A 13788-nucleotide genomic window follows, 5' to 3' on the forward strand; every position below is an offset into this window, starting at 1 on the left:
CCAGAAAATATTTAGCAAAATGCTTTTCCTGTTTTACAACTGAGATTTATCTGTAAGATAAACTTCTAAATTAAGAGTATGTCCCAAGGCACTTGACGGAACTTTTTATCCCATAATTCTATTTCATGTGACATTTCTTTGCCAGGGATCTCCATTTTTAAGGGAAGTTTATAGTAACTAAAAGTCTGTATGCCATGGTTTTAAATTTAGAACTAAATTCTCTAGAAATAGTGAATATAATCATTCCACAATATGTATAAATAAGTTTTTTTGTATTTTCCCATCAAATATTCAAATATGACTAGAAATTTTATATATACTTCAAACTGACTTTTTAAAATATATTACTGATGCTGAAAATGCAGCCTCTGTACACTGGTGCTGAATAGAATCTGAGACAGAACTCTGGGTGAAGTAGAAAAGAATAGCTTTATTGCTTTACTAGTCAATCCTAAAGGAAATTAGTCCTGAATATTCATTGAAAGGAGTGATGCTGCAGCTGAAATTCCAAAACTTTGGCCACCTCATGCAAAGAACGGACTCATTGGAAAAGACCTTGATGCTGGGAAATGAGTCAACTCTTTGCATGAGGTGGCCAAAGTACTGGAGTTTCAGCTTTAGCATCATTCCTTCCAAAGAAATCCCAGGGCTGATCTCCTTCAGAATGGACTGGTTGGATCTCCTTGCATTCCAAGGGACTCTCAAGAGTCTTCTCCAACACCACAGTTCAAAAGCATCAATTCTTTGGCACTCAGCCTTCTTCACAGTCCAACTCTCATATCCATACATGACCACAGGAAAAACCATAGCCTTGACTAGATGGACCTTTGTTGGCAAAGTAATGTCTCTGCTTTTGAATATGCTATCTAGATTGGTCATAACTTTCCTTCCAAGGAGTAAGCGTCTTTTAATTTCATGGCTGCAGTCACCATCTGTAGTGATTTTGGAGCCCAGAAAAATAAAGTCTGGCACTGTTTCCACTGTTTCCCCATCTATTTCCCATGAAGTGGTGGGACCGGATGCCACGTCTTCGTTTTCTGAATGTTGAGCTTTAAGCCAACTTTTTCACTCTCCTCTTTCACTTTCATCAAGAGGCTTTTGAATTCCTCTTCACTTTCTGCCATAAGGGTCGTGTCATCTGCATATCTGGGGTTATTGATATTTCTCCCGGCAATCTTGATTCCAGTTTGTGTTTCTTCCAGTCCAGCGTTTCTCATGATGTTCTCTGCATATAAGTTAAATAAATAAATTACCTTGGATGTGGGTATCTCTTCACGGCTGCTCCAGCAAAGCACAGCCACTGCTCCTTACCTTTGACAAGGGGTATCTCCTCACCGCCGCCCCTCCTGACCTTTAACGTGGAGTAGCTCCTCTAGGCCCTCCTGCGCCTGCGCAGCCACCACTCCTTAGACGTGGTGTTTGAGTGCAGTTGTGCAGTAGTTTGAGCATTCTTTGGCATTGCCTTTCTTTGGGATTGGAATGAAAACAGACCTTTTCCAGTCTGGTGGCCACTGCTGAGTTTTCCATAGTGAGTGAAGCACTTTCACAGCATCATCTTTTGGGATTTGAAATACTTCAACTGGAATTCCATCACCTCCTGAACTTGCTTTGTTCATAGTGATGCTTCCTAAGTCCCACTTGACTTCACATTCCAGGATGTCTGGCTCTAGGTGAGGATGCACTGATCATAGCAAACACCCTCTTCCAACAACACAAGAGATGACTCTACACATGGGCATCACCAGAGGGTCAAATCGGAAATCAGATTGATTAGATTCTTTTTTGTAGTCCATTGGGTTGCAAATAGTCAGACTGAGCCACTGAGCTAACTGATTGCTTTACCAGGCAAAGAGACAGACAGCAGGCTTCTGCTGTCAAAACCTGTCCCAACCTGGGAGGAATCACTGAGGAGTTTTGATAACAATGGTTCAAGGTGGGGTTGCTAAGATTAGGGTGTGTACAAAGCCTGCACTCCCTTAATCTGGTTTCAGGTAATATTTTGATAGCTGCAGTCTGAGCCACATGACTGAGCAACTAAAAGGAAAGGAAAAAAACGAAAGTGAAGTCACTCAGTCATGTCTGACTCTTTGCGACCCCATGGACTGTAGCCTACCAGGCTCCTCTGTCCATGGGATTTTCCAGGCAATAGTACTGGAGTGGATTGCGATTTCCTTCTTCAGCGGATCTTCCCAACCCAGGGATGGAACCCAGGTCTCCCACATTGTAGACAGACGCTTTACTGTCTGAGCCACCAGGGAAGTCCAATCTGTTGATGAGCTTTATCTGGCCTCAGGTGGGCTTCTCTGGAATGAAGAATGCTGACATTTTCCATTAATTGGGGAGTTTAGTTCTATAAAGAGCTCAAAAGATATTATGTGTATCCTTTGAGGCAGAATCAAGACTGTGCCCCAAGACTGCACCATTGTTGGCTGCTTTTCCTTTTTCTCTGTATCCTCCCCATTCCCTGATTAGCAATTGTTTGAATTTGTCCTTTGGGACTCAGGGAAGGTCATGAAGATTAGAGTCTATTCCCTACAAACAAGTAATTGGACACAAGGAATGGTTGCCATGATCTGGAACCCAACAGGGCTTGCTTTCATAACCACTGCTGTAGAGAGTTTCTACTGCACCCTACTGGGGCAAGATTGGAGAAACAATCAAATAGTATATCTTCAACTTCCTAAAACCTTCTAGAAACTATGTATCCAAATAAAAATCCACTTTTGACTTCTTAAGACTTTTTGTCTTATGGGAAGGCTTTCATTGCCTGACTCAGAACTTATCCAATATTCTTTTTAACATAGTTCAATTTCTCATTTCTTTACCTATTAAGAGTCTTGCTTATTTGAGGATGAAAATCTTAATTGAAGAGTCTTTTTTTTTTAACAAAAGGATGCCAATATGATTTAAAATAATTAGTTTTATTATTGATTCTTTTCTGTAGTTAAGAAAATAGTTTATGCAGATGTCTATGCTAATCTATTTCAAAGAACTATATTCTCTTAAGAGATTGCTATTCATTGAGAGAACCTAATGTTCCTAAAAGAAAATATAGCTTGATAAAATAAAAAAGACTAGCCTGAAATCCCCAGTCTTCTTTACATTTAATTTGTAACATAAATGAGAAATAAAAGAGTACCAAAAACTATGATGACACATATTTTCCCTAGACTTATAGTTTATATGTATTAATTGATAGAACAGATTAGAATTAGAAAAATATATATAAATTCATTGGAGATTTATTAGAAAAGCAGAGAATCTGATGGTATTATAATCTATTGTTGAGTAACAAGTACCATAAATTTAGCAGGTTAAAGCAACACACACTTCTTATCCATTATCATAAGTGGATAATGAATTGGAGCATTTATCTGGGTGCCACTGGCTCAAAGTGTCAAATTATGCTGTATTTAAGGTGTTAGCCAGGGTATCACAAGGTTTAACTATGAGCCATTGATATGCTCTGAACCTCACTTACAAGTCTTTGACATGTCTTCACTGGCAATTGGCTAGAAACATCTGTTCCTTGCCATGTGGATCTTTCTATAGGACTGCTCACAACATGTCACTTGGCTTCTCATAGAGCAAGTGAGCCATAGCGTGAGAGATGAAAGTCCAAAGGGGGAAAAACAAATAACTACAATCGTAATATGTTTGTAACTTAATTACAAAAGTGACATCTGTTATTGTTGTCCATTGTTTGTTGGAAGCCACCATCAGGTAAAGCCTACACTCAGTAGTGGGCCTCCCAGTTGGTGCTAGTGGTAAAGAACCCGCCTGCCAGTGGGGGAGACATAAGAGATGCAGTTCGATCCCTGGATCAGGAAGATCCCCTGGAGGAGGACAAGACAACCCACTCCAGTATTCTTGCCTGGAGAATCTCACGGACAGAGGAACCTGGTGGGCCACAGTCCATAGGGTCACAAAGAGTAGGACACAACTGAAGCGATTTAGCACCACACACAGCACAGCACAGCACAGCACACTCAGCAGAAAGCATCAATACCAAGAGGCAGAGTTCACTGGAGACCATCTTGGAGCTGTCCCCGACACTGTCTGAATAAATACAGAGGTAAATGTTGACTGGCAACTAAAAGTGTTACAGAGGCTTAATTGTCCCAAAATTAAAGTTGCAGTAAACATTCCTCTTTGTGTAAGGTAACATGAGTATTTCAACAGTGCTATCTTTATTTCCTTCCTGTTCTCCGAGAAAGAAAATCTGATGCATGGATTAGGAAAAAACAAACAAACAAACAACAACAACAACAACAACAAAAAATATATATATGTATGTATGTGTATATATATATATATATATATAGCCAGCTGTTATTGATAAAATTAGTAGAAATAAAAGTTGAAAATTAAAAAAATAACTAAATTGACTTCCTCAAAATTTGGTACCAATCTATACCAATCTAGCACTTTCACAGAGAAAATATAAGATTTCTTTTTTTTAATTGTACTTAAAGTCCAGTTGGAGTCATTGAATCTTCTTTTAAAATAATTTTTAGTCATGCTTAGTGATTAATAACTTACCTAGCTACTAAGAAAAGAAAGAGAGAGAGAGAGAGACCCTTGGGTGCAGTTACCATCAGACATGAGCACTCTAATGTTAAATTCCATGAAGAGAATGTCTACACATACACACACACCACAGATACACACTCATCTTGAGAGTGGATGATATTGATGGCTGAGATGATCTCCAACACAACCTGTTTCCAAAGCAAATAATAAAAAATAAAGGAAGCAATAAAGGAGCTAGCTGTGTGTTTCTAACATCATAAAAGACCTGAGAGTACCATTCCTGATAATCTTTGTTCAGATGAGAAGGTTGGATGGAAATACTTGATGAATGGGAAGGAGATCTTAGGCATCTATGTTTGGAAATTTAACAATTTAATTTTAATAAAAATGTCCTCTCAATGAATATAAAAATACTGCAAACAAGAAATGAACACCAGAATCTAAAATTGAAAGTTTATTCTGCATTAATAAGCTTTCCTTGTTTTCACTTATTTTAAATTCAGCTATTGAAATGAGGGTTGCTGTGAAATTTCTGAACTTTTAGGACCCTGAGACATGCATATTAGAAGGAAGCTCAGTTTCTAATACCTCTGTAGTCTCTTATGTTTCATTTTTAATATCATAAAACCACTACCTCTTTAATAGGGAAATCAGAAAATAGCCAATTTCCTAAGAAAAGAGTAGTAGTTGGTAATGGTAGCAAACTGGCTTGCTAATCACACACAAAAAGTAAGATATCTCAAGTTCATGATTCTACTGATTTTAAGTGTGTGTTTATGTTGACTAAAAAGATGCACAACTTGAGAGTTGCAAGTTAACTTTTATTGGGGGGCAAAATGAGCCTGGAAACACCTTAAGGAGCTCTGAGAGACTGCTCCAAAGAGAGAGTGGGGAAAAGTCAATATGTAAGATTTTAGTGAAGGGGGAGTTCAATACTCAAGTGCTTACTTTACAGAAGGTTTTCTGCTACTCACAAGGCAATATGAAGAGATAAAAGGATTGGGATGACCATTATATCTACTATTGTGGGCACGAATCCCTTAGAAGAAATGGAGTAGCCCTCATGGTCAACAAAGAGTCTGACATGCAGATTGCATGTGGTCTCAAAAACAAAATGATCTCTGTTTGTCTCTGAGGCAAACCATTCAATATCACAGTAATCCAAGTTACACTCCAACTACTAATGCCAAAGAAGCTGAAGTTGAATGGTTCTATGAAGACTTACTAGTCCTTCTAGAACTAACATCAAAAAAAAAGATGTATTTTTCATCATAGGGGACTGAAATGCAAAAGTGCAATGCCAAAGAATGTTCAAACTACCACACAATTGCACTCATCTCACATGCTAGCAAAGTAATGCTCAAAATTCTTCAAGCCAGGCTTCAACAGTATGTGAACCATGAAATTCCAGACATTCAAGCTGGATTTAGAAAAGGCACAGGAACCAGAGATCAAATTGCCAACATCTGTTGGACCATAGAAAAAGCAAGAGAATTCAGAAGAACATCTATTTCTGCTTCATTGACTATGCCAAAGCCTTTGGTTCTGTGAATCACAATAAACTATGGAAAATTCTTAAAGAAATGGGAATATCAGACCACCTGACCTGTCTCCTGCCATACCTGTATGTAGGTCAAGAAGCAATATTAGAACCCATGGAACAATGGACTGTTTCAAAATTAAGAAACGAGTATGTCAAAGCTATATGTATTGTCACCCTGCGTATTTAACTTATTTGCAGAGTACATCATGAGAAATGCTGACTGGATGAAGCACAAGCTGGAATCAAGATGGCTGGGAGAAATATCCACAACCTCAGATATGCAGATGCCACCACCCTTGTGGCAGAAAGTGGAGAATATCTAAAGAACCTCTTGATGAAGGTGAAAGAGGAGAGTGAAAAAGCTGGCTTAATTGATCCCACCACTACATGGCAAACAGATGGGGAAACAATGGAAACAGTGAGAGACTTTATTTTCTTGAACTCCAAAATCACTGCAGATGGTGACTGCAGCCATGAAATTAAAAGATTCTTGCTCCTTGGAAGAAAAGTTATGACCAACCTAGACAGCACATTAAAAAGCAGATACATTTCTTTGCCAACAAAGATCCATCTAGTCAAAGCTATGGTTTTTCCAGTAGTCATGTATGAATGTGAGAGTTGGACCATAAAGAAGGCTGAGTGCCTAAGAATTGATGCTTTTGAACTGTGGTGTTGAAGACTCTTGGGAGTTCCTCAGAGTGCAAGGAGATCAAACCAGTGAATCCTAAAGGAAATCAGTCTTGAATATTCATTGGAAGGATTGATTCTGAAGCTGAAGCTCCAATACTTTGGCTGCTTGATGCGACTGGCAGTATCATTGGAAAAAACCCTAATGCTGGGAAAGATTGAAGGCAGGAGGAAAAGGGGATGACAAAGGATGAAATGGTTGGATGGCCATCACCGACTCAATGGACATGAGTTTCAGCAAGCTCTGGGAGACGGTGAAGGACAGGGAAGCCTGGCATGCTGCAGTCCATGGTGTCACAAGGAGACATGACTGAGCGACTGAACAACAATAAGGATTGGGATCATGAAATCATTTCCTGAAAATATCTAACTATCTAAAGACTTGTTCCACAAGAATCCCTGGAGCACAACGTGCCTTTCTCTACATTGAAATCCCTCAGAGTGTGCTGGAAGTCAACAGCTGCAGCGTCACAGGGTTAAATCTCTGCAGAGCAAATGGAAAATGCCCTTGTTGTTGTTCAGTCTCTGGCAAGTGTTCTTGGCAAGTCCCAATTTGTAGTTGAGAGGAAGATGGAAGAATCTGGGTCTTGAAATTCTTTGCTAAATAAGCTTCTGAACAATCTAGGGGTCCATATACATAAAGTATGGAATGCTTTGTCCAGTTTTTTTTTTTTTTTTTTGCCATCCTGAATTATCTCCTATGTGTTGTCATTGAGCAACTGCAGTGGGTTGCAACTTAATCCTTGTAGAGTTGGAATGGTGAGTAGCATTCTCTGTTTAAACCCAAAGTGCAGTTGTTAGCACTTCCCTCTATTTAGATTTTCCAGTGGCGTGCTAGAGCCAGAATGTACTTGCCCACTAGAACCATTCAGTTTCCACTGATTTTGTAAGGAAATTCTTAAACGCAAACATTATTTAAAATAAAATCATAAAATTTACAATTAAATTATAAATACTCAAAACATGTCACTTCCTAATTATTTTCCTACATTTTATCATTATCTATGAAAAGAAGAGAAGTGAAAAGCAAAGGAGAAAAGGAAAGATATAAGCATCTGAATGCAGAGTTCCAAAGAATAGCAAGAAGAGATAAGACTTCCTCAGTGATCAATGCAAAGAAATAGAGGAAAACAACAGAATGGGAAAGACTAGAGATCTCTTCAAGAAAATTAGAGATTTTCTTGAACAAGGGAACACTTCATGCAAAGATGGGCTGGATAAAGGACAGAAATGGTATGGACCTAACAGAAGCAGAAGATATTAAGAAGAGGTGGCAAGAATACACAGAAGAACTGTACAAAAAGATCTTCACAACCAAGATAATCATGATGGTGTGATCACTCATTTAGAGCCAGATATCCTGGAATATAAAGTCAAGTGGGCCTTAGAAAGCATCACTATGAACAAAGCTAGTGGAGGTGATGGAATTCCAGTTGAGCTATTTCAAATCCTGAAAGATGATGCTGTGAAAGTGCTGCACTCAATATGCCAGAAAATTTGGAAAACTCAGCAGTGGCCATAGGACTGGAAAAGGTCAGTTTTCATTCCAGTCCCAAAGAAAGGTAATGCCGAAGAATGCTCAAAGTGAAAGTGAAGTCACTCATTTGTGTCTGACTCTTTGCAACCCCGTGGACTATAGCCCACCATGCTCCTTTGTCCATGTGATTTTCCAGGCAAGAGTACTGGAGTGGGTTGCCATTACCTTCCCCAGAGTATCTTCCCAACCCAGGGATTGAACCCAGGTCTCCTGCATTGTAAGCAAGACGCTTTACCATCTGAGCAACTAGGGAAGTCCTCAAACTACTGCACAATTACACTCATCTCACACACTAGTAAAGTAATGCTCAAAATTCTCCAAGCCAGGCTTCAGCAATATGTGAACTGTGAGCTTCCACATGTTCAAGCTGGTTTTAGAAAAGGCAGAGGAACCAGAGATCAAATTGCCTACATCCACTGAATCATGGAAAAAGCAAGAGAGTTCCAGAAAAACATCTATTTCTGCTTTATTGACTATGCCAAATCCTTTGACTGTGTGGATCACAATAAACTGTGGGAAATTCCGAAAGAGATGGGAATACCAGACCACCTGACCTGTCTCTTAAGAAACCTATATGCAGGTCAGGAAGCAACAGTTAGAACTGGACATGGAGCAACAGACTGGTTCCAAATAGGAAAAGGAATACGTCAAGGCTGTATATTGTCACCCTGCTTATTTAACTTATGTGCAGAGCACATCATGAGAAATGCTGGGCTGGAAGAAGCACAAGCTGGAATCAAGATTGCCAGGAGAAATATCAATAACTTCAGTATGCAGATGATACCACCCTTATGGCAGAAAGTGAAGGGGAACTAAAAAGCCTCTTGATGAAAGTGAAAGAGGAGAGTGAAAAAGTTGGCTTAAAGCTCAACATTCAGAAAACTAAGATTGTGGCATATGGTCCCATCACTTCATGGGAAGTAGATGGGGAGACAGTGGAAGACTTTATTTTTGGGGCTCCCAAATCACTGCAGATGGTGATTGCAGCCATGAAATTAAAAGACACTTACTCCTTGGAAGGAAAGTTATGACCAACCTAGATAGCATATTCAAAAGCAGAGACATTACTTTGCCATCTAGTCAAGGCTATGGTTTTTCCAGTAATCATGTATAGATTTGAGAGTTGGACTGTGAAGAAAGCTGAGTGCCGAAGAATTGATGCTTTTGAACTGTGGTGTTGGAGAAAACTCTTGAGAATCCCTTGCACTTCAAGGAGATCCAGCCAGTCCATTCTAAAGGAGATCAGTCCTGGGTGTTCTTTGGAAGGAATGATGCTAAAGCTGAAACTCCAGTACTTTGGCCACTTCATGCAAAGAGTTGACTCATTGGAAAGCCTCTGATGCTGGGAGGGATTGGGGGCAGGAGGAGAAGGGGACGACAGAGGATAAGATGGCTGGATGGCATTACTGACTTGATGGACGTGAGTTTGAGTGAACTCTGGGAGTTGGTGATGGACAGGGAAGCCTGGCATGCTGCAATTCATGGGGTCGCAAAGAGTCGGACACAACTGAGTGACTGAACTGAATGCTCTTGAAGTGACTTACATTGTTGTATCATGTAAGGGAATGGTGGAAATACATTTGACCCAACATGGGTTTGAACTCTGTAGTTTCACTTTTATGTGGATATTTCTCAACAAATACAGACTGCTTTGTGACACAGTCTACAGTTGTCTGAATTCTTGGATTCAGAGCCAAGGGTACAGAGGGCTGACTATAAAGTTCTATATGGATTTTCTACTGTGCAGCCCTAAACTCTGTTATTCAAAGATCCACTGTACTGTAATATAATGTGCTATCATGTATATTTTCCCAACCTCTCATTCAGTGACATCACATTGATATATAGGAACTGGCCAAGACAGAATTATTTACACCATGGAAATCAGTGAAGGGAGCAAAATTTGCCACTCCAAAATGTGTATCTGGCATAAGGATTAATTTAAGTTCATAATTTTTAAGAAACCGAACGTGCAGGAATTCTTTCTTTTTAATCTCCACCTTAGCTGCCTCAGTTTCTCTGGTGTCTCAGATGATAAATAATCTGCCTGCAATGCAGGAGACCCGGGTTTGATTCTTGGATCAGGAAATCCCCTGGAGAAGAAAATGGCAACCCACTCCAGTATTCTTGCCTGGGAAATCCCTATGGACAAAGGAGCCTGGTGTGCTGCAGTCTACGGTGTTGCAAAGAGTTGGGCACAACTGAGCGACTAACACTTAGCTGCCTGAAGAATGTAAATAGAGGGCCTGTCTCTGTAATAGAGCTATCACTAGAGATCTCTGCAAAGAACTTGGGCTAGGTTTGGTGGGGGTAACTAGACAGAACCTAGAGATCAGAGTCCACCCTATGTCCCATTGTCTCTGCAGGGCCCAGCAAACATTTGTTTACCCAACATTTGTTTTTCCATATCCATATCAGTTACCTTCCTCCCCTTCTGAGTTCAAAACTACTGTCTCCAACATCTTCTGAAAATGGTATTTAAAGTAAGGATTTGGGGTATTTTGGCAAGTTTCTAAGTTTTTATGGGTTTTTTTCATGTCATTAAACTTTTATATGTATTTTTAAATTTCCTTTTAATCTGTTTCATGTCAATTTGATTCTTAAACAATCCAGAAGAAACAGAGGGTAAAGGAAAACACCTTCCTCCCCACATCAGCAGATAGTACAAATTAGTGATTTTTTTTTTTTTTTTTGCTTTGTTTTACTTTCAGCTTGTTAAACATTTGCCAGCACATCACAGACAGAAGTTCCTGAAGGTAAATGTATATGCCTATATAAATATATGCATAAATATATTTTAATAGACTTTAATTTGTAGAGGAGTTTTAGATTCACAGAAAAATTGAGATGAAAATACAGAGATTTTTCATACATTCACTGTCCCACACACACACATTATCTTCTCACATTATCAACATCCTGACCATAGTGGTACATTTACAGCTGTTTACCTATATTGACATATCATTATCACACAAAGTGCATACTTTACATTCATTGCATGGTATATTCTATAGGTGTGGAAAAAAATTTATAAGAACATGTATTCCCCATTATTGTACCACGCAATGATTTCACCATCATAAAAATCCTGTGTGTCCCACCTATTCATTTCTTCCTTCTCTGTAACTCCCGGCAACCATTGATCTTTTTAGTGTCTCCATAGCTTTGCCTTTTCTAGAATGTCATATAACTGGAATTAAACAGTATGTAGCCTTTTCAGACTGACTTCTTTTACTTAGTAATATGCATTTAAATTTCTCCCAGGTCTTTACGTAGTTTGTTGTGTGTATTTCTTTTTGTTGCTAAATATTCATTTGTCTGGATATGCTGTACTTTAGCCCCACTCACATACCGGAGGATATCTTGGTTGCTTCCAAATTTGGACAATTATAACTAAAGCTGCTATAAATATCTATGTGCAGGTGTTTGTGTAGACATATGTTTTCAACTAATTTGCTTCTCTGGGTAAATGCCAAGGATTGAAATCACTTGATGACATGGTAAGAGTATATTTAGGTTTTCAAGAAACTGCCAAACGGTATTTCAGAGTAGCTGTATCATTTTGCATTCCCACCAGTAATGAATGAGAGTTCCTGTTGCTCTACTTCCTCATCAGCATTTGATGTTGTCAGTGTCTTAAATTTTGTTCATTCTAAACGGTTCATAGTGGTCTCATTATTGTTTTAATTTGCATTTCCTTGATAACAAATGATGTGAAGTATCTTTCCATGTACTTACTTGCCATCTATATATTGTCTTTGTAGGGTATTTATTAAGGTTTTTGGCATATTTTTAATCAAGTTCTTTATATTCTTATTGTTGAGTTTTAAAAGTTTTTTGGGGTATTTTAGATAGCAGTACTTTATTACAGGTCTCTTTCATAAATGTTTTCTCTCATATACATTTTCTTCTTAATGAAAAAGTTCAGCAAAGATCTGCACTAATTTTAAATCATGTATTTTAAACTTAAAAGCAACTCAACAAAGGAACTGTGAGGTATTGTTAGCAGCAGTCTGTGGGGAACTGGTCCAAAATCATTATTATGTAGGGGCCGTGTTTCAGTGGAAGAGAGAGAAGAGAAATGGTGGGAAAATACAGAGTATTTAGGTTTCATATATTGATTTGATTAGATGCTGCTTAAGGAAATGAAAAGTCTTTGAATTCATACAGTCTAAATATGTTTCCCTTCAGTTGGAATCCTTTAATTTTAAATGTAATGGCCCAAAGTTAAATTGCACTTGTAAAACACATGACTTGGAAGAAGATTAAATTTTATATTTGTGTGATCAGTTCCAGCATGCCATCAGAGGAGGGTAGGAATTAAAACTCTGAAGAGTAATCATTTCAGAATAGTACCAATAACTATATAAAATAATCAAGAATATACATTCTGCACATACAGCTTCAAGTAAGGTTTTTTTTTTAATTTTATAATGTTTTTTTTTTTTAAGCCTCCAGGTGCATCTACTCAAATTAACATTCTCACAAATGTAACTTTTTCCATGTGAAATTATTTTGAATCAATGGCATATGATGTTTTCTAGGGAGGAAATCTTCAGACTACATGGAGTATAAACCATAATCTAAACATATAGGCATATGAAACTCTTTTATGGATGCTAGAAACTGCACTGAGTATAAAAAGAGATATAGGTATTATTATACTAAATAGGAGATAAAGTAATTTTCCCTCTATTCACCGGAGTTCTTAGCTGAGACCCCTGTAATAAAAGACATATTAACAAGAGAAGAAATAAACAGAAGTTCATTAACACATCTACCTCATGTATACATGGGAGAAACCCAAGGAAAAATGAGTCACTTCTGAAGTGTCTTGGAATTCAGATTTAAGTATTTTCATAATATGGAATGGGGAGAGAAAATCTAGGTCTCTAAGGATAGGAAATGATTTTTAGGGAGGAGGAATGGGTCCGTAGAAGAACAAATGGGAGGTGCGATAGTATGGGAAAGAAAAAATAATTTTCCCTCTATCCTTTTAGGTTCTTGACTGAGACACTCCTGTAATAAAACAGCCACCATATTAATAGGAGAAAAACAAACAAAAGCTTAATAACGTGTATACCTTCTAATATGTGGAAGATACCCAGGAAAATTGAGTAACTCTCCAAAATGGACCAGGCCATTACCTTAGCTACCATCTTTAGCCCAAGACAAAAGAAAGATGTTGTAAGTTGGGGAGCCAGTTATGGGAGATTATCAGGAAAACATAGTAAAGAAGGATATAGTTGTTATGTAGATTTGTTAGTACTTTCTCCATTGCTAGGTTTTAGAGATTTGGTCATCCCCGTCTTCCTTATTCCTGGGTTTCCCTGCTGGCTCAGCTAGTGAAAAATCCACCTGTGGCCACACTTGCCTTCTGCAATGGCCCACAGTGTCTGTGGAGTGTACTTCTCTCTCTATCTGAATAAATCCACTTCTTACCTAAAAACCACCACCACCACCACCAACAAATCTGCCTGCATTG

At 38.5% G+C, this 13788-nt stretch overlaps 1 long non-coding RNA gene across 1 annotated transcript in view; it reads left to right on the forward strand.

The window, feature by feature from the left end:
• Positions 1 to 13788, forward strand: part of LOC133256517 (uncharacterized) — a 262308-nt gene that overhangs the window by 227963 nt on the left and 20557 nt on the right. The window contains exon 2 of the long non-coding RNA XR_009739236.1: positions 11012 to 11056. This is a non-coding gene — a long non-coding RNA (uncharacterized LOC133256517). The remainder of the gene's footprint in view (positions 1 to 11011; positions 11057 to 13788) is intronic.

The sequence above is a fragment of the Bos javanicus genome, chromosome 11, assembly GCF_032452875.1.
Source record: "Bos javanicus breed banteng chromosome 11, ARS-OSU_banteng_1.0, whole genome shotgun sequence".
In the NCBI taxonomy this organism is placed as follows: Eukaryota; Metazoa; Chordata; class Mammalia; order Artiodactyla; family Bovidae; genus Bos; species Bos javanicus.